The sequence below is a fragment of the Phalangium opilio genome, unplaced genomic scaffold (genome assembly GCF_054372755.1).
Source record: "Phalangium opilio isolate 3A_F unplaced genomic scaffold, DU_Popi_V2 ptg000017l_1, whole genome shotgun sequence".
Lineage (NCBI taxonomy): Eukaryota > Metazoa > Arthropoda > Arachnida > Opiliones > Phalangiidae > Phalangium > Phalangium opilio.
In genome coordinates, this window is record NW_028324151.1 from 13,414,485 (window position 1) to 13,439,976 (window position 25,492).

The 25,492-nt window shown below is 48.0% G+C and overlaps 8 non-coding genes across 8 annotated transcripts; 7 read left to right on the top strand and 1 right to left on the bottom strand.

Moving 5' to 3' along the window:
* Positions 1-2,892: 2,892 nt before the first annotated feature.
* On the bottom strand, positions 2,893-2,965 carry TRNAD-GUC (transfer RNA aspartic acid (anticodon GUC)). Its single transcript has one exon. It is a non-coding gene; the product is annotated as a tRNA-Asp (tRNA).
* Positions 2,966-7,338: 4,373 nt separating this feature from the next.
* On the top strand, positions 7,339-7,411 carry TRNAY-GUA (transfer RNA tyrosine (anticodon GUA)). The gene has a single exon. It is a non-coding gene; the product is annotated as a tRNA-Tyr (tRNA).
* A 1,688-nt stretch (positions 7,412-9,099) lies between these two features.
* On the top strand, positions 9,100-9,172 carry TRNAY-GUA (transfer RNA tyrosine (anticodon GUA)). Its single transcript has one exon. It is a non-coding gene; the product is annotated as a tRNA-Tyr (tRNA).
* A 2,569-nt stretch (positions 9,173-11,741) lies between these two features.
* Positions 11,742-11,814, top strand: TRNAY-GUA (transfer RNA tyrosine (anticodon GUA)). Its single transcript has one exon. It is a non-coding gene; the product is annotated as a tRNA-Tyr (tRNA).
* A 1,100-nt stretch (positions 11,815-12,914) lies between these two features.
* Positions 12,915-12,987, top strand: TRNAY-GUA (transfer RNA tyrosine (anticodon GUA)). Its single transcript has one exon. It is a non-coding gene; the product is annotated as a tRNA-Tyr (tRNA).
* A 1,688-nt stretch (positions 12,988-14,675) lies between these two features.
* Positions 14,676-14,748, top strand: TRNAY-GUA (transfer RNA tyrosine (anticodon GUA)). Its single transcript has one exon. It is a non-coding gene; the product is annotated as a tRNA-Tyr (tRNA).
* Positions 14,749-15,848: 1,100 nt separating this feature from the next.
* On the top strand, positions 15,849-15,921 carry TRNAY-GUA (transfer RNA tyrosine (anticodon GUA)). The gene has a single exon. It is a non-coding gene; the product is annotated as a tRNA-Tyr (tRNA).
* A 1,688-nt stretch (positions 15,922-17,609) lies between these two features.
* On the top strand, positions 17,610-17,682 carry TRNAY-GUA (transfer RNA tyrosine (anticodon GUA)). Its single transcript has one exon. It is a non-coding gene; the product is annotated as a tRNA-Tyr (tRNA).
* Positions 17,683-25,492: the final 7,810 nt, after the last annotated feature.

Here is a 25,492-nt window from a genome sequence, read left to right on the forward strand (position 1 = left end):
GCGCTAACCATTGAGCCACGTATGCTCAGAAATTAAATGGTTGTCACGTATTGTGGAAAAGTTATGACTTTTCAAGCTTTATCTGAGACCCCACAACACCTCTCCCGGGTGGGCTCGTACCACCAACCTTTCGGTTAACAGCTGAACGCGCTAACCATTGCGCCACGGAAGCCCAAAAATTAAATGTTCGTCAGGTATTGTGGAAAACCTCTGACTTTTCACGTTACATTGGAGACCCCATAACACCGCTCCCGGGTGGGCTCGAACCACCAACCTATTGGTTAACAGCCGAACGCGCTAACCATTGAGCCACGGAAGCTTAGAAATTAAATGGTTGTCAGGTATTGTGAAAAAGTTATGACTTTTCACGCTACATCTGAGACCCCACAACACCTTCCCGGGTGGGCTCGAACCACCAACCTTTCGGTTAACAGCCGAACGCGCTAACCATTGCGCCAAGGAAGCCCAAAAATAAAATGTTCGTCAGGTATTGTGAAAAAAACTCTGACTTTTTACGTTACATTTGAGATCCCTTAACACCGCTCCCGGATGGGCTCGAACCACCAACCTATTGGTTAACAGCCGAACGCGCTAAACATTTAGCCACGGAAGCTTAGAAATTTAATGGTTGTCACGTATTGTGGAAAAGTTTTGACTTTTTACGCTACATCTGAGACCCCACAACACCTCTCCCGGGTGGGCTCGAACCACCAACCTTTCGGTTAACAGCTGAACGCGCTAACCATTGCGTCACGGAAGCCCAAAAATTAAATGTTCGTCAGGTATTGTGGAAAAACTCTGACTTTTTACGTTACATTTGAGATCCCTTAACACCGCTCCCGGGTGGGCTTGAACAACCAACCTGTTGGTTAACAGCCGAACGCGCTAACCATTGAGCCACGGAAGCTCAGAAATTAAATGGTTGTCAGGTATTGTGGAAAAGTTATGACTTTTCACGCTACATCTGAGACCCCACAACACCTCTCCCGGGTGGGCTCGAACCACCAACCTTTCGGTTAACAGCTGAACGCGCTAACCATTGCGCCACGGAAGCCCAAAAATTAAATGTTCGTCAGGTATTGTGGAAAAACTTTTCTTTTTACGTTACATTTGAGACTACACAACACCGCTCCCGGGTGCGCTCGAACCACCAACCTTTCGGTTAACAACCGAACGCGCTAACCATTGCGCCACGGAAGCCCAAAAACTAAATGTTCGTCAGGTATTGTGGAAAAACTCTGACTTTTTACGTTACATTTAAGATCCCTTAACACCGCTCCCTTGTGGGCTCGAACCACGAACCTATTGGTTAACAGCCGAAAGCGCTAACCATTGAGCCACGTATGCTCAGAAATTAAATGGTTGTCACGTATTTTGGAAAAGTTATGACTTTTCAAGCTTTATCTGAGACCCCACAACACCTCTCCCGGGTGGGCTCGTACCACCAACCTTTCGGTTAACAGCTGAACGCGCTAACCATTGCGCCACGGAAGCCCAAAAATTAAATGTTCGTCAGGTATTGTGGAAAACCTCTGACTTTTCACGTTACATTGGAGACCCCATAACACCGCTCCCGGGTGGGCTCGAACCACCAACCTATTGGTTAACAGCCGAACGCGCTAACCATTGAGCCACGGAAGCTTAGAAATTAAATGGTTGTCAGGTATTGTGAAAAAGTTATGACTTTTCACGCTACATCTGAGACCCCACAACACCTTCCCGGGTGGGCTCGAACCACCAACCTTTCGGTTAACAGCCGAACGCGCTAACCATTGCGCCAAGGAAGCCCAAAAATAAAATGTTCGTCAGGTATTGTGAAAAAAACTCTGACTTTTTACGTTACATTTGAGATCCCTTAACACCGCTCCCGGGTGGTCTCGAACCACCAACCTATTGGTTAACAGCCGAACGCGCTAAACATTTAGCCACGGAAGCTTAGAAATTTAATGGTTGTCACGTATTGTGGAAAAGTTTTGACTTTTTACGCTACATCGGAGACCCCACAACACCTCTCCTGGGTGGGCTCGAACCACCAACCTTTCGGTTAACAGCTGAACGCGCTAACCATTGCGTCACGGAAGCCCAAAAATTAAATGTTCGTCAGGTATTGTGGAAAAACTCTGACTTTTAACGTTACATTTGAGATCCCTTAACACCGCTCCCGGGTGGGCTTGAACAACCAACCTGTTGGTTAACAGCCGAACGCGCTAACCATTGAGCCACGGAAGCTCAGAAATTAAATGGTTGTCAGGTATTGTGGAAAAGTTATGACTTTTCACGCTACATCTGAGACCCCACAACACCTCTCCCGGGTGGGCTCGAACCACCAACCTTTCGGTTAACAGCTGAACGCGCTAACCATTGCGCCAAGGAAGCCCAAAAATAAAATGTTCGTCAGGTATTGTGAAAAAAACTCTGACTTTTTACGTTACATTTGAGATCCCTTAACACCGCTCCCGGGTGGTCTCGAACCACCAACCTATTGGTTAACAGCCGAACGCGCTAAACATTTAGCCACGGAAGCTTAGAAATTTAATGGTTGTCACGTATTGTGGAAAAGTTTTGACTTTTTACGCTACATCTGAGACCCCACAACACCTCTCCCGGGTGGGCTCGAACCACCAACCTTTCGGTTAACAGCTGAACGCGCTAACCATTGCGTCACGGAAGCCCAAAAATTAAATGTTCGTCAGGTATTGTGGAAAAACTCTGACTTTTAACGTTACATTTGAGATCCCTTAACACCGCTCCCGGGTGGGCTTGAACAACCAACCTGTTGGTTAACAGCCGAACGCGCTAACCATTGAGCCACGGAAGCTCAGAAATTAAATGGTTGTCAGGTATTGTGGAAAAGTTATGACTTTTCACGCTACATCTGAGACCCCACAACACCTCTCCCGGGTGGGCTCGAACCACCAACCTTTCGGTTGACAGCTGAACGCGCTAACCATTGCGCCACGGAAGCCCAAAAATTAAATGTTCGTCAGGTATTGTGGAAAAACTTTTCTTTTTACGTTACATTTGAGACTACACAACACCGCTCCCGGGTGCGCTCGAACCACCAACCTTTCGGTTAACAACCGAACGCGCTAACCATTGCGCCACGGAAGCCCAAAAACTAAATGTTCGTCAGGTATTGTGGAAAAACTCTGACTTTTTACGTTACATTTAAGATCCCTTAACACCGCTCCCTTGTGGGCTCGAACCACGAACCTTTTGGTTAACAGCCGAAAGCGCTAACCATTGAGCCACGTATGCTCAGAAATTAAATGGTTGTCACGTATTGTGGAAAAGTTATGACTTTTCAAGCTTTATCTGAGACCCCACAACACCTCTCCCGGGTGGGCTCGTACCACCAACCTTTCGGTTAACAGCTGAACGCGCTAATCATTGCGCCACGGAAGCCCAAAAATTAAATGTTCGTCAGGTATTGTGGAAAACCTCTGACTTTTCACGTTACATTGGAGACCCCATAACACCGCTCCCGGGTGGGCTCGAACCACCAACCTATTGGTTAACAGCCGAACGCGCTAACCATTGAGCCACGGAAGCTTAGAAATTAAATGGTTGTCAGGTATTGTGAAAAAGTTATGACTTTTCACGCTACATCTGAGACCCCACAACACCTCTCCCGGGTGGGCTCGAACCACCAACCTTTCGGTTAACAGCCGAACGCGCTAACCATTGCGCCACGGAAGCCCAAAAATTAAATGTTCGTCAGGTATTGTGGAAAACCTCTGACTTTTCACGTTACATTGGAGACCCCATAACACCGCTCCCGGGTGGGCTCGAACCACCAACCTATTGGTTAACAGCCGAACGCGCTAACCATTGAGCCACGGAAGCTTAGAAATTTAATGGTTGTCACGTATTGTGGAAAAGTTTTGACTTTTTACGCTACATCTGAGACCCCACAACACCTCTCCCGGGTGGGCTCGAACCACCAACCTTTCGGTTAACAGCTGAACGCGCTAACCATTGCGTCACGGAAGCCCAAAAATTAAATGTTCGTCAGGTATTGTGGAAAAACTCTGACTTTTAACGTTACATTTGAGATCCCTTAACACCGCTCCCGGGTGGGCTTGAACAACCAACCTGTTGGTTAACAGCCGAACGCGCTAACCATTGAGCCACGGAAGCTCAGAAATTAAATGGTTGTCAGGTATTGTGGAAAAGTTATGACTTTTCACGCTACATCTGAGACCCCACAACACCTCTCCCGGGTGGGCTCGAACCACCAACCTTTCGGTTAACAGCTGAACGCGCTAACCATTGCGCCACGGAAGCCCAAAAATTAAATGTTCGTCAGGTATTGTGGAAAAACTTTTCTTTTTACGTTACATTTGAGACTACACAACACCGCTCCCGGGTGCGCTCGAACCACCAACCTTTCGGTTAAAAACCGAACGCGCTAACCATTGCGCCACGGAAGCCCAAAAACTAAATGTTCGTCAGGTATTGTGGAAAAACTCTGACTTTTTACGTTACATTTAAGATCCCTTAACACCGCTCCCTTGTGGGCTCGAACCACGAACCTATTGGTTAACAGCCGAAAGCGCTAACCATTGAGCCACGTATGCTCAGAAATTAAATGGTTGTCACGTATTGTGGAAAAGTTATGACTTTTCAAGCTTTATCTGAGACCCCACAACACCTCTCCCGGGTGGGCTCGTACCACCAACCTTTCGGTTAACAGCTGAACGCGCTAATCATTGCGCCACGGAAGCCCAAAAATTAAATGTTCGTCAGGTATTGTGGAAAACCTCTGACTTTTCACGTTACATTGGAGACCCCATAACACCGCTCCCGGGTGGGCTCGAACCACCAACCTATTGGTTAACAGCCGAACGCGCTAACCATTGAGCCACGGAAGCTTAGAAATTAAATGGTTGTCAGGTATTGTGAAAAAGTTATGACTTTTCACGCTACATCTGAGACCCCACAACACCTCTCCCGGGTGGGCTCGAACCACCAACCTTCCGGTTAACAGCCGAACGCGCTAACCATTGCGCCAAGGAAGCCCAAAAATAAAATGTTCGTCAGGTATTGTGAAAAAAACTCTGACTTTTTACGTTACATTTGAGATCCCTTAACACCGCTCCCGGGTGGTCTCGAACCACCAACCTATTGGTTAACAGCCGAACGCGCTAAACATTTAGCCACGGAAGCTTAGAAATTTAATGGTTGTCACGTATTGTGGAAAAGTTTTGACTTTTTACGCTACATCTGAGACCCCACAACACCTCTCCCGGGTGGGCTCGAACCACCAACCTTTCGGTTAACAGCTGAACGCGCTAACCATTGCGTCACGGAAGCCCAAAAATTAAATGTTCGTCAGGTATTGTGGAAAAACTCTGACTTTTAACGTTACATTTGAGATCCCTTAACACCGCTCCCGGGTGGGCTTGAACAACCAACCTGTTGGTTAACAGCCGAACGCGCTAACCATTGAGCCACGGAAGCTCAGAAATTAAATGGTTGTCAGGTATTGTGGAAAAGTTATGACTTTTCACGCTACATCTGAGACCCCACAACACCTCTCCCGGGTGGGCTCGAACCACCAACCTTTCGGTTAACAGCTGAACGCGCTAACCATTGCGCCACGGAAGCCCAAAAATTAAATGTTCGTCAGGCTTCCCATAATAGCTTCCTCCTCAATAAAGCGGTGAAGAGGAAGCATATTGAGAAGGATTTCCAGAGAAGCTGTGGGGGCTGTTCTCATGGACCCCGTGATACCGATGCACGCCAGCCTTTGAAGCTTGCGTAGTTCATCTTGGGCTGTTTTAAGGCGAACCCTGGGCCACCAGACAAGAGCTCCATAGGAAACCACTGGCCTGATGATCCTGGTATAAATCCAGTTTACAGCCCTAGGGCTTAAGCCCCAGGACTTGCTGACTGAACTTCTTAAACGCCAAAATAAAATTTCGGCCTTCTTGATACTCAGATCAAGGTGGGACTTCCAAGTAAGCTTGGCATCGAAAGTCACGCCAAGGTATTTGACCTCGGAGGACTTCTTTAAAACCTGTCCAAAGAAGGAAATATCGTTGAATAGGTCATTAGTCCTTTTCCGAGTAAACGGTACAAGGACAGTCTTGTTGGGATTGACGGTTAGGTTAACACCCCTACACCAATCCTCAACATCATGCAAGACAGATTTCATCAGTGCAGCGATAGTTGTAGGGAACCTCCCTGTAACAATCACTGCGATGTCATCCGCATAGCCAAAACAGTGACATTCCCTCTCCCCGAGTCGACCCAGCAGCTCATCCACCACCAGGCACCAAAGAAGAGGGGAAAGAACCCCTCCCTGAGGACAGCCACGGTCGGTGGAGGTCTCCAAGGTTTCCCCGAGAAGAGACGCCGTCACCCTGCAATACGTGATTATGGATTTTATCCAACGACACAAAGTGTCGTCAATACCAAACCGCTCCGCAGCGCGAAGGATGACTTCACTAGAGACCCTATCAAAGGCACCCTCAATATCAAGGAAGATGGCCAAAGACATCTCCTTGAACTCGATGGCCCTGTCAAGGCAGTTCAAAATGCCATGAAGCGCCGTCTCTGTGGACTTGCCTTTCTGATAGGCAAACTGAAAAGTGGACAGGGGTGTGTGGGATAGAACACCATCCCGTAGATACCTGTCCACCAATTTCTCTAAAGTCTTTAGGAAGAAAGAGGTAAGACAGATAGGTCTGAATGCCTTAGCCTCAAGATAGCTCGTCTTCCCAGGTTTGGAAATAAAGATAACCTTCGAGCGCTTCCAGAAATCTGGAATATGCGCCAGAGCAATGCAGGCTCTAAATATCCTGCACAGATAAGGGCCAATGGCGTCTATGCCTTCCTGGAGGACGCCATAGTCAGACTTTTTCCACAATACCTGACGAACATTTAATTTTTGGGCTTCCATGGCGCAATGGTTAGCGCGTTCGGCTGTTAACCGAAAGGTTGGTGGTTCGAGCGCACCCGGGAGCGGTGTTGTGTAGTCTCAAATGTAACGTAAAAAGAAAAGTTTTTCCACAATACCTGACGAACATTTAACTTTTGGGCTTCCGTGGCGCAATGGTTAGCGCGTTCAGCTGTTAACCGAAAGGTTGGTGGTTCGAGCCCACCCGGGAGCGGTGTTAAGGTATCTCAAATGTAACGTAAAAAGTCAGAGTTTTTCCACAATACCTGACGAACATTTAATTTTTGGGCTTCCGTGGCGCAATGGTTAGCGCGTTCGGTTGTTAACCGAAAGGTTGGTGGTTCGAGCGCACCCGGGAGCGGTGTTGTGTAGTCTCAAATGTAACGTAAAAAGAAAAGTTTTTCCACAATACCTGACGAACATTTAATTTTTGGGCTTCCGTGGCGCAATGGTTAGCGCGTTCGGTTGTAAACCGAAAGGTTGGTGGTTCGAGCCCACCCGGGAGCTGTGTTGTGTAGTCTCAAATGTAACGTAAAAAGAAACGTTTTTCCACAATACCTGACGAACATTTAATTTTTGGGCTTCCGTGGCTCAATGGTTTGCGCGTTCGGCTGTTAACCAATAGGTTGGTGGTTCGAGCTCACCCGGGAGCGGTGTTATGGGATCTCTAATGTAACATAAAAAGTCAGAGTTTTTCCACAATACCTGACGAACATTTAATTTTTGGGCTTCCGTGGCGCAATGGTTATCGCGTTCAGCTGTTAACCGAAAGGTTGGTGGTTCGAGCCCACCCGGGAGAGGTGTTGTGGGGTCTCAGATGTAGCGTGAAAAGTCATAACTTTTCCCCAATACGTGACAACCATTTAATTTCTGAGCTCCCGTGGCTCAATGGTTGTCGCGTTCGGCTGTTAACCAATAGGTTGGTGGTTCGAGCCCACCCGGGAGAGGTGACGTGGGGTCTCAGATGTAGCGTAAATAGTCAAAACTTTTCCACAATACGTGACAACCATTTAATTTCTGAGCTTCCGTGGCTCAATGGTTAGCGCGTTCGGCTGTTAACCAATAGGTTGGTCGTTCGAGCCCACCCGGGAGAGGTGACGTGGGGTCTCAGATGTAGCGTGAAAAGTCATAACTTTTCCACAATACCTGACAGCCATTTAATTTCTGAGCTTCCGTGGCTCAATGGTTAGCGCGTTCGGCTGTTATCCAATAGGTTGATGGTTCGAGCCCACCCGGGAGCGGTGTTAAGGGATCTCAAATGTAACGTAAAAAGTCAGAGTTTTTCCACAATACCTGACGAACATTTAATTTTTGGGCTTCCATGGCGCAATGGTTAGCGCGTTCGGCTGTTAACCGAAAGGTTGGTGGTTCGAGCGCACCCGGGAGCGGTGTTGTGTAGTCTCAAATGTAACGTAAAAAGAAAAGTTTTTCCACAATACCTGACGAACATTTAACTTTTGGGCTTCCGTGGCGCAATGGTTAGCGCGTTCAGCTGTTAACCGAAAGGTTGGTGGTTCGAGCCCACCCGGGAGAGGTGTTGTGGGGTCTCAGATGTAGCGTGAAAAGTCATAACTTTTCCCCAATACGTGACAACCATTTAATTTCTGAGCTCCCGTGGCTCAATGGTTGTCGCGTTCGGCTGTTAACCAATAGGTTGGTGGTTCGAGCCCACCCGGGAGAGGTGACGTGGGGTCTCAGATGTAGCGTAAAAAGTCAAAACTTTTCCACAATACGTGACAACCATTTAATTTCTGAGCTTCCGTGGCTCAATGGTTAGCGCGTTCGGCTGTTAACCAATAGGTTGGTGGTTCGAGCCCACCCGGGAGAGGTGACGTGGGGTCTCAGATGGAGCGTGAAAAGTCATAACTTTTCCACAATACCTGACAGCCATTTAATTTCTGAGCTTCCGTGGCTCAATGGTTAGCGCGTTCGGCTGTTAACCAATAGGTTCGTGGTTCGAGCCCACCCGGGAGCGGTGTTAAGGGATCTCAAATGTAACGTAAAAAGTCAGAGTTTTTCCACAATACCTGACGAACATTTAATTTTTGGGCTTCCGTGGCGCAATGGTTAGCGCGTTCGGTTGTTAACCGAAAGGTTGGTGGTTCGAGCGCACCCGGGAGCGGTGTTGTGTAGTCTCAAATGTAACGTAAAAAGAAAAGTTTTTCCACAATACCTGACGAACATTTAATTTTTGGGCTTCCGTGGCGCAATGGTTAGCGCGTTCGGTTGTAAACCGAAAGGTTGGTGGTTCGAGCCCACCCGGGAGCTGTGTTGTGTAGTCTCAAATGTAACGTAAAAAGAAACATTTTTCAACAATACCTGACGAACATTTAATTTTTGGGCTTCCGTGGCGCAATGGTTAGCGCGTTCAGCTGTTAACCGAAAGGTTGGTGGTTCGAGCCCACCCGGGAGAGGTGTTGTGGAATCTCAGATGTAGCGTAAAAAGTCAAAACTTTTCCACAATACGTGACAACCATTAAATTTCTAAGCTTCCGTGGCTCAATGGTTAGCACGTTCGGCTGTTAACCAATAGGTTGGTGGTTCGAGCCCACCCGGGAGGGTGTTATGGGATCTCAAATGTAACGTAAAAATCAGAGTTTTTCCACAATACCTGACGAACATTTAACTTTTGGGCTTCCTTGGCGCAATGGTTAGCGCGTTCAGCTGTTAACCGAAAGGTTGTTGGTTCGAGCCCACCCGGAAGAGGTGTTGTGGGGTCTCAGATGTAGCGTGAAAAGTCATAACTTTTCCCCAATACGTGACAACCATTTAATGTCTGAGCTCCCGTGGCTCCATGGTTGTCGCGTTCGGCTGTTAACCAATAGGTTGGTGGTTCGAGCCCACCCGGGAGAGGTGACGTGGGGTCTCAGATGTAGCGTTTAAAAGTCAAAACTTTTCCACAATACGTGACAACCATTTAATTTCTGAGCTTCCGTGGCTCAATGGTTAGCGCGTTCGGCTGTTAACCAATAGGTTGGTGGTTCGATCCCACCCCGGAGAGGTGACGTAGGGTCTCAGATGTAGCGTAAAAAGTCAAAACTTTTCCACAATACGTGACAACCAATAAATTTCTAAGCTTCCGTGGCACAATGGATAGCGCGTTCGGCCGTTAACCAATAGGTTGGTGGTTCGAGCCCACCCGGGAGCGGTGTTATGGGATCTCAAATGTAACGTAAAAAGTCAGAGTTTTTCCACAATACCTGACGAACATTTAATTTTTGGGCTTCCGTGGCGCAATGGTTTGCGCGTTCGGCTGTTAACCAATAGGTTGGTGGTTCGAGCTCACCCGGGAGCGGTGTTATGGGATCTCTAATGTAACATAAAAAGTCAGAGTTTTTCCACAATACCTGACGAACATTTAATTTTTGGGCTTCCGTGGCGCAATGGTTATCGCGTTCAGCTGTTAACCGAAAGGTTGGTGGTTCGAGCCCACCCGGGAGAGGTGTTGTGGGGTCTCAGATGTAGCGTGAAAAGTCATAACTTTTCCCCAATACGTGACAACCATTTAATTTCTGAGCTCCCGTGGCTCAATGGTTGTCGCGTTCGGCTGTTAACCAATAGGTTGGTGGTTCGAGCCCACCCGGGAGAGGTGACGTGGGGTCTCAGATGTAGCGTAAATAGTCAAAACTTTTCCACAATACGTGACAACCATTTAATTTCTGAGCTTCCGTGGCTCAATGGTTAGCGCGTTCGGCTGTTAACCAATAGGTTGGTCGTTCGAGCCCACCCGGGAGAGGTGACGTGGGGTCTCAGATGTAGCGTGAAAAGTCATAACTTTTCCACAATACCTGACAGCCATTTAATTTCTGAGCTTCCGTGGCTCAATGGTTAGCGCGTTCGGCTGTTATCCAATAGGTTGATGGTTCGAGCCCACCCGGGAGCGGTGTTAAGGGATCTCAAATGTAACGTAAAAAGTCAGAGTTTTTCCACAATACCTGACGAACATTTAATTTTTGGGCTTCCATGGCGCAATGGTTAGCGCGTTCGGCTGTTAACCGAAAGGTTGGTGGTTCGAGCGCACCCGGGAGCGGTGTTGTGTAGTCTCAAATGTAACGTAAAAAGAAAAGTTTTTCCACAATACCTGACGAACATTTAACTTTTGGGCTTCCGTGGCGCAATGGTTAGCGCGTTCAGCTGTTAACCGAAAGGTTGGTGGTTCGAGCCCAGTCGGGAGAGGTGTTGTGGGGTCTCAGATGTAGCGTGAAAAGTCATAACTTTTCCCCAATACGTGACAACCATTTAATTTCTGAGCTCCCGTGGCTCAATGGTTGTCGCGTTCGGCTGTTAACCAATAGGTTGGTGGTTCGAGCCCACCCGGGAGAGGTGACGTGGGGTCTCAGATGTAGCGTAAAAAGTCAAAACTTTTCCACAATACGTGACAACCATTTAATTTCTGAGCTTCCGTGGCTCAATGGTTAGCGCGTTCGGCTGTTAACCAATAGGTTGGTGGTTCGAGCCCACCCGGGAGAGGTGACGTGGGGTCTCAGATGGAGCGTGAAAAGTCATAACTTTTCCACAATACCTGACAGCCATTTAATTTCTGAGCTTCCGTGGCTCAATGGTTAGCGCGTTCGGCTGTTAACCAATAGGTTCGTGGTTCGAGCCCACCCAGGAGCGGTGTTAAGGGATCTCAAATGTAACGTAAAAAGTCAGAGTTTTTCCACAATACCTGACGAACATTTAATTTTTGGGCTTCCGTGGCGCAATGGTTAGCGCGTTCGGTTGTTAACCGAAAGGTTGGTGGTTCGAGCGCACCCGGGAGCGGTGTTGTGTAGTCTCAAATGTAACGTAAAAAGAAAAGTTTTTCCACAATACCTGACGAACATTTAATTTTTGGGCTTCCGTGGCGCAATGGTTAGCGCGTTCGGTTGTAAACCGAAAGGTTGGTGGTTCGAGCCCACCCGGGAGCTGTGTTGTGTAGTCTCAAATGTAACGTAAAAAGAAACATTTTTCAACAATACCTGACGAACATTTAATTTTTGGGCTTCCGTGGCGCAATGGTTAGCGCGTTCAGCTGTTAACCGAAAGGTTGGTGGTTCGAGCCCACCCGGGAGAGGTGTTGTGGAATCTCAGATGTAGCGTAAAAAGTCAAAACTTTTCCACAATACGTGACAACCATTAAATTTCTAAGCTTCCGTGGCTCAATGGTTAGCACGTTCGGCTGTTAACCAATAGGTTGGTGGTTCGAGCCCACCCGGGAGGGTGTTATGGGATCTCAAATGTAACGTAAAAATCAGAGTTTTTCCACAATACCTGACGAACATTTAACTTTTGGGCTTCCTTGGCGCAATGGTTAGCGCGTTCAGCTGTTAACCGAAAGGTTGTTGGTTCGAGCCCACCCGGAAGAGGTGTTGTGGGGTCTCAGATGTAGCGTGAAAAGTCATAACTTTTCCCCAATACGTGACAACCATTTAATGTCTGAGCTCCCGTGGCTCCATGGTTGTCGCGTTCGGCTGTTAACCAATAGGTTGGTGGTTCGAGCCCACCCGGGAGAGGTGACGTGGGGTCTCAGATGTAGCGTTTAAAAGTCAAAACTTTTCCACAATACGTGACAACCATTTAATTTCTGAGCTTCCGTGGCTCAATGGTTAGCGCGTTCGGCTGTTAACCAATAGGTTGGTGGTTCGAGCCCACCCGGGAGAGGTGACGTAGGGTCTCAGATGTAGCGTAAAAAGTCAAAACTTTTCCACAATACGTGACAACCAATAAATTTCTAAGCTTCCGTGGCACAATGGATAGCGCGTTCGGCCGTTAACCAATAGGTTGGTGGTTCGAGCCCACCCGGGAGCGGTGTTATGGGATCTCAAATGTAACGTAAAAAGTCAGAGTTTTTCCACAATACCTGACGAACATTTAATTTTTGGGCTTCCGTGGCGCAATGGTTAGCGCGTTCGGTTGTTAACCGAAAGGTTGGTGGTTCGAGCGCACCCGGGAGCGGTGTTGTGTAGTCTCAAATGTAACGTAAAAAGAAAAGTTTTTCCACAATACCTGACGAACATTTAATTTTTGGGCTTCCGTGGCGCAATGGTTAGCGCGTTCGGTTGTAAACCGAAAGGTTGGAGGTTCGAGCCCACCCGGGAGCTGTGTTGTGTAGTCTCAAATGTAACGTAAAAAGAAACGTTTTTCCACAATACCTGACGAACATTTAATTTTTGGGCTTCTGTGGCTCAATGGTTTGCGCGTTCGGCTGTTAACCAATAGGTTGGTGGTTCGAGCTCACCCGGGAGCGGTGTTATGGGATCTCTAATGTAACATAAAAAGTCAGAGTTTTTCCACAATACCTGACGAACATTTAATTTTTGGGCTTCCGTGGCGCAATGGTTATCGCGTTCAGCTGTTAACCGAAAGGTTGGTGGTTCGAGCCCACCCGGGAGAGGTGTTGTGGGGTCTCAGATGTAGCGTGAAAAGTCATAACTTTTCCCCAATACGTGACAACCATTTAATTTCTGAGCTCCCGTGGCTCAATGGTTGTCGCGTTCGGCTGTTAACCAATAGGTTGGTGGTTCGAGCCCACCCGGGAGAGGTGACGTGGGGTCTCAGATGTAGCGTAAAAAGTCAAAACTTTTCCACAATACGTGACAACCATTTAATTTCTGAGCTTCCGTGGCTCAATGGTTAGCGCGTTCGGCTTTTAACCAATAGGTTGGTCGTTCGAGCCCACCCGGGAGAGGTGACGTGGGGTCTCAGATGTAGCGTGAAAAGTCATAACTTTTCCACAATACCTGACAGCCATTTAATTTCTGAGCTTCCGTGGCTCAATGGTTAGCGCGTTCGGCTGTTATCCAATAGGTTGATGGTTCGAGCCCACCCGGGAGCGGTGTTAAGGGATCTCAAATGTAACGTAAAAAGTCAGAGTTTTTCCACAATACCTGACGAACATTTAATTTTTGGGCTTCCATGGCGCAATGGTTAGCGCGTTCGGCTGTTAACCGAAAGGTTGGTGGTTCGAGCGCACCCGGGAGCGGTGTTGTGTAGTCTCAAATGTAACGTAAAAAGAAAAGTTTTTCCACAATACCTGACGAACATTTAACTTTTGGGCTTCCGTGGCGCAATGGTTAGCGCGTTCAGCTGTTAACCGAAAGGTTGGTGGTTCGAGCCCACCCGGGAGAGGTGTTGTGGGGTCTCAGATGTAGCGTGAAAAGTCATAACTTTTCCCCAATACGTGACAACCATTTAATTTCTGAGCTCCCGTGGCTCAATGGTTGTCGCGTTCGGCTGTTAACCAATAGGTTGGTGGTTCGAGCCCACCCGGGAGAGGTGACGTGGGGTCTCAGATGTAGCGTAAAAAGTCAAAACTTTTCCACAATACGTGACAACCATTTAATTTCTGAGCTTCCGTGGCTCAATGGTTAGCGCGTTCGGCTGTTAACCAATAGGTTGGTGGTTCGAGCCCACCCGGGAGAGGTGACGTGGGGTCTCAGATGGAGCGTGAAAAGTCATAACTTTTCCACAATACCTGACAGCCATTTAATTTCTGAGCTTCCGTGGCTCAATGGTTAGCGCGTTCGGCTGTTAACCAATAGGTTCGTGGTTCGAGCCCACCCGGGAGCGGTGTTAAGGGATCTCAAATGTAACGTAAAAAGTCAGAGTTTTTCCACAATACCTGACGAACATTTAATTTTTGGGCTTCCGTGGCGCAATGGTTAGCGCGTTCGGTTGTTAACCGAAAGGTTGGTGGTTCGAGCGCACCCGGGAGCGGTGTTGTGTAGTCTCAAATGTAACGTAAAAAGAAAAGTTTTTCCACAATACCTGACGAACATTTAATTTTTGGGCTTCCGTGGCGCAATGGTTAGCGCGTTCGGTTGTAAACCGAAAGGTTGGTGGTTCGAGCCCACCCGGGAGCTGTGTTGTGTAGTCTCAAATGTAACGTAAAAAGAAACATTTTTCAACAATACCTGACGAACATTTAATTTTTGGGCTTCCGTGGCGCAATGGTTAGCGCGTTCAGCTGTTAACCGAAAGGTTGGTGGTTCGAGCCCACCCGGGAGAGGTGTTGTGGAATCTCAGATGTAGCGTAAAAAGTCAAAACTTTTCCACAATACGTGACAACCATTAAATTTCTAAGCTTCCGTGGCTCAATGGTTAGCACGTTCGGCTGTTAACCAATAGGTTGGTGGTTCGAGCCCACCCGGGAGGGTGTTATGGGATCTCAAATGTAACGTAAAAATCAGAGTTTTTCCACAATACCTGACGAACATTTAACTTTTGGGCTTCCTTGGCGCAATGGTTAGCGCGTTCAGCTGTTAACCGAAAGGTTGTTGGTTCGAGCCCACCCGGAAGAGGTGTTGTGGGGTCTCAGATGTAGCGTGAAAAGTCATAACTTTTCCCCAATACGTGACAACCATTTAATGTCTGAGCTCCCGTGGCTCCATGGTTGTCGCGTTCGGCTGTTAACCAATAGGTTGGTGGTTCGAGCCCACCCGGGAGAGGTGACGTGGGGTCTCAGATGTAGCGTATAAAAGTCAAAACTTTTCCACAATACGTGACAACCATTTAATTTCTGAGCTTCCGTGGCTCAATGGTTAGCGCGTTCGGCTGTTAACCAATAGGTTGGTGGTTCGAGCCCACCCGGGAGAGGTGACGTAGGGTCTCAGATGTAGCGTAAAAAGTCAAAACTTTTCCACAATACGTGACAACCAATAAATTTCTAAGCTTCCGTGGCACAATGGATAGCGCGTTCGGCCGTTAACCAATAGGTTGGTGGTTCGAGCCCACCCGGGAGCGGTGTTATGAGATCTCAAATGTAACGTAAAAAGTCAGAGTTTTTCCACAATACCTGACGAACATTTAATTTTTGGGCTTCCGTGGCGCAATGGTTAGCGCGTTCGGTTGTTAACCGAAAGGTTGGTGGTTCGAGCGCACCCGGGAGCGGTGTTGTGTAGTCTCAAATGTAACGTAAAAAGAAAAGTTTTTCCACAATACCTGACGAACATTTAATTTTTGGGCTTCCGTGGCGCAATGGTTAGCGCGTTCGGTTGTAAACCGAAAGGTTGGTGGTTCGAGCCCACCCGGGAGCTGTGTTGTGTAGTCTCAAATGTAACGTAAAAAGAAACGTTTTTCCACAATACCTGACGAACATTTAATTTTTGGGCTTCCGTGGCTCAATGGTTTGCGCGTTCGGCTGTTAACCAATAGGTTGGTGGTTCGAGCTCACCCGGGAGCGGTGTTATGGGATCTCTAATGTAACATAAAAAGTCAGAGTTTTTCCACAATACCTGACGAACATTTAATTTTTGGGCTTCCGTGGCGCAATGGTTATCGCGTTCAGCTGTTAACCGAAAGGTTGGTGGTTCGAGCCCACCCGGGAGAGGTGTTGTGGGGTCTCAGATGTAGCGTGAAAAGTCATAACTTTTCCCCAATACGTGACAACCATTTAATTTCTGAGCTCCCGTGGCTCAATGGTTGTCGCGTTCGGCTGTTAACCAATAGGTTGGTGGTTCGAGCCCACCCGGGAGAGGTGACGTGGGGTCTCAGATGTAGCGTAAATAGTCAAAACTTTTCCACAATACGTGACAACCATTTAATTTCTGAGCTTCCGTGGCTCAATGGTTAGCGCGTTCGGCTGTTAACCAATAGGTTGGTCGTTCGAGCCCACCCGGGAGAGGTGACGTGGGGTCTCAGATGTAGCGTGAAAAGTCATAACTTTTCCACAATACCTGACAGCCATTTAATTTCTGAGCTTCCGTGGCTCAATGGTTAGCGCGTTCGGCTGTTATCCAATAGGTTGATGGTTCGAGCCCACCCGGGAGCGGTGTTAAGGGATCTCAAATGTAACGTAAAAAGTCAGAGTTTTTCCACAATACCTGACGAACATTTAATTTTTGGGCTTCCATGGCGCAATGGTTAGCGCGTTCGGCTGTTAACCGAAAGGTTGGTGGTTCGAGCGCACCCGGGAGCGGTGTTGTGTAGTCTCAAATGTAACGTAAAAAGAAAAGTTTTTCCACAATACCTGACGAACATTTAACTTTTGGGCTTCCGTGGCGCAATGGTTAGCGCGTTCAGCTGTTAACCGAAAGGTTGGTGGTTCGAGCCCACCCGGGAGAGGTGTTGTGGGGTCTCAGATGTAGCGTGAAAAGTCATAACTTTTCCCCAATACGTGACAACCATTTAATTTCTGAGCTCCCGTGGCTCAATGGTTGTCGCGTTCGGCTGTTAACCAATAGGTTGGTGGTTCGAGCCCACCCGGGAGAGGTGACGTGGGGTCTCAGATGTAGCGTAAAAAGTCAAAACTTTTCCACAATACGTGACAACCATTTAATTTCTGAGCTTCCGTGGCTCAATGGTTAGCGCGTTCGGCTGTTAACCAATAGGTTGGTGGTTCGAGCCCACCCGGGAGAGGTGACGTGGGGTCTCAGATGGAGCGTGAAAAGTCATAACTTTTCCACAATACCTGACAGCCATTTAATTTCTGAGCTTCCTTGGCTCAATGGTTAGCGCGTTCGGCTGTTAACCAATAGGTTCGTGGTTCGAGCCCACCCGGGAGCGGTGTTAAGGGATCTCAAATGTAACGTAAAAAGTCAGAGTTTTTCCACAATACCTGACGAACATTTAATTTTTGGGCTTCCGTGGCGCAATGGTTAGCGCGTTCGGTTGTTAACCGAAAGGTTGGTGGTTCGAGCGCACCCGGGAGCGGTGTTGTGTAGTCTCAAATGTAACGTAAAAAGAAAAGTTTTTCCACAATACCTGACGAACATTTAATTTTTGGGCTTCCGTGGCGCAATGGTTAGCGCGTTCGGTTGTAAACCGAAAGGTTGGTGGTTCGAACCCACCCGGGAGCTGTGTTGTGTAGTCTCAAATGTAACGTATAAAGAAACATTTTTCAACAATACCTGACGAACATTTAATTTTTGGGCTTCCGTGGCGCAATGGTTAGCGCGTTCAGCTGTTAACCGAAAGGTTGGTGGTTCGAGCCCACCCGGGAGAGGTGTTGTGGAATCTCAGATGTAGCGTAAAAAGTCAAAACTTTTCCACAATACGTGACAACCATTAAATTTCTAAGCTTCCGTGGCTCAATGGTTAGCACGTTCGGCTGTTAACCAATAGGTTGGTGGTTCGAGCCCACCCGGGAGGGTGTTATGGGATATCAAATGTAACGTAAAAATCAGAGTTTTTCCACAATACCTGACGAACATTTAACTTTTGGGCTTCCTTGGCGCAATGGTTAGCGCGTTCAGCTGTTAACCGAAAGGTTGTTGGTTCGAGCCCACCCGGAAGAGGTGTTGTGGGGTCTCAGATGTAGCGTGAAAAGTCATAACTTTTCCCCAATACGTGACAACCATTTAATGTCTGAGCTCCCGTGGCTCCATGGTTGTCGCGTTCGGCTGTTAACCAATAGGTTGGTGGTTCGAGCCCACCCGGGAGAGGTGACGTGGGGTCTCAGATGTAGCGTTTAAAAGTCAAAACTTTTCCACAATACGTGACAACCATTTAATTTCTGAGCTTCCGTGGCTCAATGGTTAGCGCGTTCGGCTGTTAACCAATAGGTTGGTGGTTCGAGCCCACCCGGGAGAGGTGACGTAGGGTCTCAGATGTAGCGTAAAAAGTCAAAACTTTTCCACAATACGTGACAACCAATAAATTTCTAAGCTTCCGTGGCACAATGGATAGCGCGTTCGGCCGTTAACCAATAGGTTGGTGGTTCGAGCCCACCCGGGAGCGGTGTTATGGGATCTCAAATGTAACGTAAAAAGTCAGAGTTTTTCCACAATACCTGACGAACATTTAACTTTTGGGCTTCCTTGGCGCAATGGTTAGCGCGTTCAGCTGTTAACCGAAAGGTTGTTGGTTCGAGCCCACCCGGAAGAGGTGTTGTGGGGTCTCAGATGTAGCGTGAAAAGTCATAACTTTTCCCCAATACGTGACAACCATTTAATGTCTGAGCTCCCGTGGCTCAATGGTTGTCGCGTTCGGCTGTTAACCAATAGGTTGGTGGTTCGAGCCCACCCGGGAGAGGTGACGTGGGGTCTCAGATGTAGCGTAAAAAGTCATAACTTTTCCCCAATACGTGACAACCATTTAATTTCTGAGCTCCCGTGGCTCAATGGTTGTCGCGTTCGGCTGTTAACCAATAGGTTGGTGGTTCGAGCCCACCCGGGAGCGGTGTTATGGGATCTCAAATGTAACGTAAAAAGTCAGAGTTTTTCCACAATACCTGACGAACATTTAAATTTTGGGCCTCCTTGGCGCAATGGTTAGCGCGTTCCGCTGTTAACCGAAAGGTTGTTGGTTCGAGTCCACCCGGGAGCGGTGTTGTGTAGTCTCAAATGTAACGTAAAAAGCAAAGTTTTTCCACAATACCTGACGAACATTTAATTTTTGGGCTTCCGTGGCGCAATGGTTAGCGCGTTCAGCTGTTAACCGAAAGGTTGGTGGTTCGAGCCCACCCGGGAGCGGTGTTATGGGATCTCAAATGTAACGTAAAAAGTCAGAGTTTTTCCACAATACCTGACGAACATTTAACTTTTGGGCTTCCTTAGCGCAATGGTTAGCGCGTTCAGCTGTTAACCGAAAGGTTGTTGGTTCGAGCCCACCCAGAAGAGGTGTTGTGGGGTCTCAGATGTAGCGTAAAAAGTCAAAACTTTTCCACAATACGTGACAACCATTTAATTTCTGAGCTTCCGTGGCTCAATGGTTAGCGCGTTCGGCTGTTAACCAATAGGTTGGTGGTTCGAGCCCACCCGGGAGAGGTGACGTGGGGTCTCAGATGTAGCGTAAAAAGTCAAAACTTTTCCACAATACGTGACAACCATTAAATTTCTAAGCTTCCGTGGCTCAATGGATAGCGCGTTCGGCTGTTAACCAATAGGTTGGTGGTTCGAGCCCACCCGGGAGCGGTGTTATGGGATCTCAAATGTAACGTAAAAAGTCAGAGTTTTTCCACAATACCTGACGAACATTTAACTTTTGGGCTTCCTTAGCGCAATGGTTAGCGCGTTCAGCTGTTAACCGAAAGGTTGTTGGTTCGAACCCACCCGGAAGAGGTGTTGTGGGGTCTAAGATGTAGCGTGAAAAGTCATAACTTTTCCCCAATACGTGACAACCGTTTAATTTCTGAGCTCCCGTGGCTCAATGGTTGTCGCGTTCGGCTGTTAACCAATAGGTTGGTGGTTCGAGCCCACCCGGGAGAGGTGACGTGGGGTCTCAGATGTAACGTAAAAAGCCAAAGTTTTTCCACAATACCTGACGACCATTTAATTTTTGGGCTTCCGTGGCGCAATGGTAAGCGCGTTCGGCTGTTAACCAATAGGTTAGTGGTTCGAGCCCAGCCGGGAGAGATGTAGTGAGGTCTCAGATGTAGCGTGAAAAGTCATAACTTTTCCACAATACCTGACAACCATTTAATATCTGAGCTTCCGTGGCTCAATGGTTAGCGCGGTCGGCTGTTAACCTATAGGTTGGTGGTTCGAGCCCACCCGGGAGAGGTGACGTGGGGTCTCAGATGTAGCGTGAAAAGTCATAACTTTTCCACAATACCTGACAGCCATTTAATTTCTGAGCTTCCGTGGCTCAATGGTTAGCGCGTTCGGCTGTTAACCAATAGGTTGGTGGTTCGAGCCCACCCGGGAGAGGTGACGTGGGGTCTCAGATGTAGCGTGAAAAGTCATAACTTTTCCACAATACCTGACAGCCATTTAATTTCTGAGCTTCCGTGGCTCAATGGTTAGCGCGTTCGGCTGTTAACCAATAGGTTCGTGGTTCGAGCCCACCCGGGAGCGGTGTTAAGGGATCTCAAATGTAACGTAAAAATCAGAGTTTTTCCACAATACCTGACGAACATTTAACTTTTGGGCTTCCTTGGCGCAATGGTTAGCGCGTTCAGCTGTTAACCGAAAGGTTGTTGGTTCGAGCCCACCCGGAAGAGGTGTTGTGGGGTCTCAGATGTAGCGTGAAAAGTCATAACTTTTCCCCAATACGTGACAACCATTTAATGTCTGAGCTCCCGTGGCTCAATGGTTGTCGCGTTCGGCTGTTAACCAATAGGTTGGTGGTTCGAGCCCACCCGGGAGAGGTGACGTGGGGTCTCAGATGTAGCGTAAAAAGTCATAACTTTTCCCCAATACGTGACAACCATTTAATTTCTGAGCTTCCGTGGCTCAATGGTTAGCGCGTTCGGCTGTTAACCAATAGGTTGGTGGTTCGAGCCCACCCGGGAGAGGTGACGTGGGGTCTCAGATGTAGCGTAAAAAGTCAAAGCTTTTCCACAATACGTGACAACCATCAAATTTCTAAGCTTCCGTGGCTCAATGGATAGCGCGTTCGGCTGTTAACCAATAGGTTGGTGGTTCGAGCCCACCCGGGAGCGGTGTTATGGGATCTCAAATGTAACGTAAAAAGTCAGAGTTTTTCCACAATACCTGACGAACATTTAATTTGTGGGCTTCCGTGGCGCAATGGTTAGCGCGTTCGGCTGTTAACCGAAAGGTTGGTGGTTCGATCACACCCGGGAGCGGTGTTGTATAGTCTCAAATGTAACGTAAAAAGAAAAGTTTTTCCACAATACCTGACGAACATTTAATTTTTGGGCTTCCGTGGCGCAATGGTTAGCGCGTTCAGCTGTTAACCGAAAGGTTGTTGGTTCGGGCCCACCCGGGAGCGGTGTTAAGGGATCTGAAATGTAACGTAAAAAGTCAAAGTTTTTCCACAATACCTGAAGACCTTTTCATTTCTGAGCTTGTTTGGCTCCATGGTTAGCGCGTTCGGCTGTTAACCAATAGGTTGGTGGTTCGAGCCCACCCGGGAGAGGTGACGTGGGGTCTCAGATGTAGCGTAAAAAGTCAAAACTTTTCCACAATACGTGACAACCATTTAATTTCTGAGCTTCCGTGGCTCAATGGTTAGCGCGTTCGGCTGTTAACCAATAGGTTCGTGGTTCGAGCCCACCCGGGAGCGGTGTTAAGGGATCTCAAATGTAACGTAAAAATCAGAGTTTTTCCACAATACCTGACGAACATTTAACTTTTGGGCTTCCTTGGCGCAATGGTTAGCGCGTTCAGCTGTTAACCGAAAGGTTGTTGGTTCGAGCCCACCCGGAAAAGGTGTTGTGGGGTCTCAGATGTAGCGTAAAAAGTCAAAACTTTTCCACAATTCGTGACAACCATTAAATTTCTAAGCTTCCGTGGCTCAATGGATAGCGCGTTCGGCTGTTAACCAATAGGTTGGTGGTTCGAGCCCACCCGGGAGCGGTGTTATGGGATCTCAAATGTAACGTAAAAAGTCAGAGTTTTTCCACAATACCTGACGAACATTTAACTTTTGGGCTTCCTTAGCGCAATGGTTAGCGCGTTCAGCTGTTAACCGAAAGGTTGTTGGTTCGAACCCACCCGGAAGAGGTGTTGTGGGGTCTCAGATGTAGCGTGAAAAGTCATAACTTTTCCCCAATACGTGACAACCGTTTAATTTCTGAGCTCCCGTGGCTCAATGGTTGTCGCGTTCGGCTGTTAACCAATAGGTTGGTGGTTCGAGCCCACCCGGGAGAGGTGACGTGGGGTCTCAGATGTAACGTAAAAAGCCAAAGTTTTTCCACAATACCTGACGACCATTTAATTTTTGGGCTTCCGTGGCGCAATGGTAAGCGCGTTCGGCTGTTAACCAATAGGTTAGTGGTTCGAGCCCAGCCGGGAGAGGTGACGTGGGGTCTCAGATGTAGCGTGAAAAGTCATAACTTTTCCACAATACCTGACAACCATTTAATTTCTGAGCTTCCGTGGCTCAATGGTTAGCGCGGTCGGCTGTTAACCTATAGGTTGGTGGTTCGAGCCCACCCGGGAGAGGTGACGTGGGGTCTCAGATGTAGCGTGAAAAGTCATAACTTTTCCACAATACCTGACAGCCATTTAATTTCTGAGCTTCCGTGGCTCAATGGTTAGCGCGTTCGGCTGTTAACCAATAGGTTCGTGGTTCGAGCCCACCCGGGAGCGGTGTTAAGGGATCTCAAATGTAACGTAAAAATCAGAGTTTTTCCACAATACCTGACGAACATTTAACTTTTGGGCTTCCTTGGCGCAATGGTTAGCGCGTTCAGCTGTTAACCGAAAGGTTGTTGGTTCGAGCCCACCCGGAAGAGGTGTTGTGGGGTCTCAGATGTAGCGTGAAAAGTCATAACTTTTCCCCAATACGTGACAACCATTTAATGTCTGAGCTCCCGTGGCTCAATGGTTGTCGCGTTCGGCTGTTAACCAATAGGTTGGTGGTTCGAGCCCACCCGGGAGAGGTGACGTGGGGTCTCAGATGTAGCGTCAAAAGTCATAACTTTTCCCCAATACGTGACAACCATTTAATGTCTGAGCTCCCTAGGCTCAATGGTTGTCGCGTTCGGCTGTTAACCAATAGGTTGGTGGTTCGAGCCCACCCGGGAGAGGTGACGTGGGGTCTCAGATGTAGCGTAAAAAGTCAAAACTTTTCCACAATACGTGACAACCATTTAATTTCTGAGCTTCCGTGGCTCAATGGTTAGCGCGTTCGGCTGTTAACCAATAGGTTGGTGGTTCGAGCCCACCCGGGAGCGGTGTTATGGGATCTCAAATGTAACGTAAAAAGTCAGAGTTTTTCCACAATACCTGACGAACATTTAAGTTTTGGGCCTCCTTGGCGCAATGGTTAGCGCGTTCCGCTGTTAACCGAAAGGTTGTTGGTTCGAGCCCACCCGGGAGCGGTGTTGTGTAGTCTCAAATGTAACGTAAAAAGCAAAGTTTTTCCACAATACCTGACGAACATTTAATTTTTGGGCTTCCGTGGCGCAATGGTTAGCGCGTTCAGCTGTTAACCGAAAGGTTGGTGGTTCGAGCCCACCCGGGAGCGGTGTTATGGGATCTCAAATGTAACGTAAAAATTCAGAGTTTTTCCACAATACCTGACGAACATTTAACTTTTGGGCTTCCTTAGCGCAATGGTTAGCGCGTTCAGCTGTTAACCGAAAGGTTGTTGGTTCGAGCCCACCCGGAAGAGGTGTTGTGGGGTCTCAGATGTAGCGTAAAAAGTCAAAACTTTTCCACAATACGTGACAACCATTTAATTTCTGAGCTTCCGTGGCTCAATGGTTAGCGCGTTCGGCTGTTAACCAATAGGTTGGTGGTTCGAGCCCACCCGGGAGAGGTGACGTGGGGTCTCAGATGTAGCGTAAAAAGTCAAAACTTTTCCACAATACGTGACAACCATTAAATTTCTAAGCTTCCGTGGCTCAATGGATAGCGCGTTCGGCTGTTAACCAATAGGTTGGTGGTTCGAGCCCACCCGGGAGCGGTGTTATGGGATCTCAAATGTAACGTAAAAAGTCAGAGTTTTTCCACAATACCTGACGAACATTTAACTTTTGGGCTTCCTTAGCGCAATGGTTAGCGCGTTCAGCTGTTAACCGAAAGGTTGTTGGTTCGAACCCACCCGGAAGAGGTGTTGTGGGGTCTAAGATGTAGCGTGAAAAGTCATAACTTTTCCCCAATACGTGACAACCGTTTAATTTCTGAGCTCCCGTGGCTCAATGGTTGTCGCGTTCGGCTGTTAACCAATAGGTTGGTGGTTCGAGCCCACCCGGGAGAGGTGACGTGGGGTCTCAGATGTAACGTAAAAAGCCAAAGTTTTTCCACAATACCTGACGACCATTTAATTTTTGGGCTTCCGTGGCGCAATGGTAAGCGCGTTCGGCTGTTAACCAATAGGTTAGTGGTTCGAGCCCAGCCGGGAGAGATGTAGTGAGGTCTCAGATGTAGCGTGAAAAGTCATAACTTTTCCACAATACCTGACAACCATTTAATATCTGAGCTTCCGTGGCTCAATGGTTAGCGCGGTCGGCTGTTAACCTATAGGTTGGTGGTTCGAGCCCACCCGGGAGAGGTGACGTGGGGTCTCAGATGTAGCGTGAAAAGTCATAACTTTTCCACAATACCTGACAGCCATTTAATTTCTGAGCTTCCGTGGCTCAATGGTTAGCGCGTTCGGCTGTTAACCAATAGGTTGGTGGTTCGAGCCCACCCGGGAGAGGTGACGTGGGGTCTCAGATGTAGCGTGAAAAGTCATAACTTTTCCACAATACCTGACAGCCATTTAATTTCTGAGCTTCCGTGGCTCAATGGTTAGCGCGTTCGGCTGTTAACCAATAGGTTCGTGGTTCGAGCCCACCCGGGAGCGGTGTTAAGGGATCTCAAATGTAACGTAAAAATCAGAGTTTTTCCACAATACCTGACGAACATTTAACTTTTGGGCTTCCTTGGCGCAATGGTTAGCGCGTTCAGCTGTTAACCGAAAGGTTGTTGGTTCGAGCCCACCCGGAAGAGGTGTTGTGGGGTCTCAGATGTAGCGTGAAAAGTCATAACTTTTCCCCAATACGTGACAACCATTTAATGTCTGAGCTCCCGTGGCTCAATGGTTGTCGCGTTCGGCTGTTAACCAATAGGTTGGTGGTTCGAGCCCACCCGGGAGAGGTGACGTGGGGTCTCAGATGTAGCGTAAAAAGTCATAACTTTTCCCCAATACGTGACAACCATTTAATTTCTGAGCTTCCGTGGCTCAATGGTTAGCGCGTTCGGCTGTTAACCAATAGGTTGGTGGTTCGAGCCCACCCGGGAGAGGTGACGTGGGGTCTCAGATGTAGCGTAA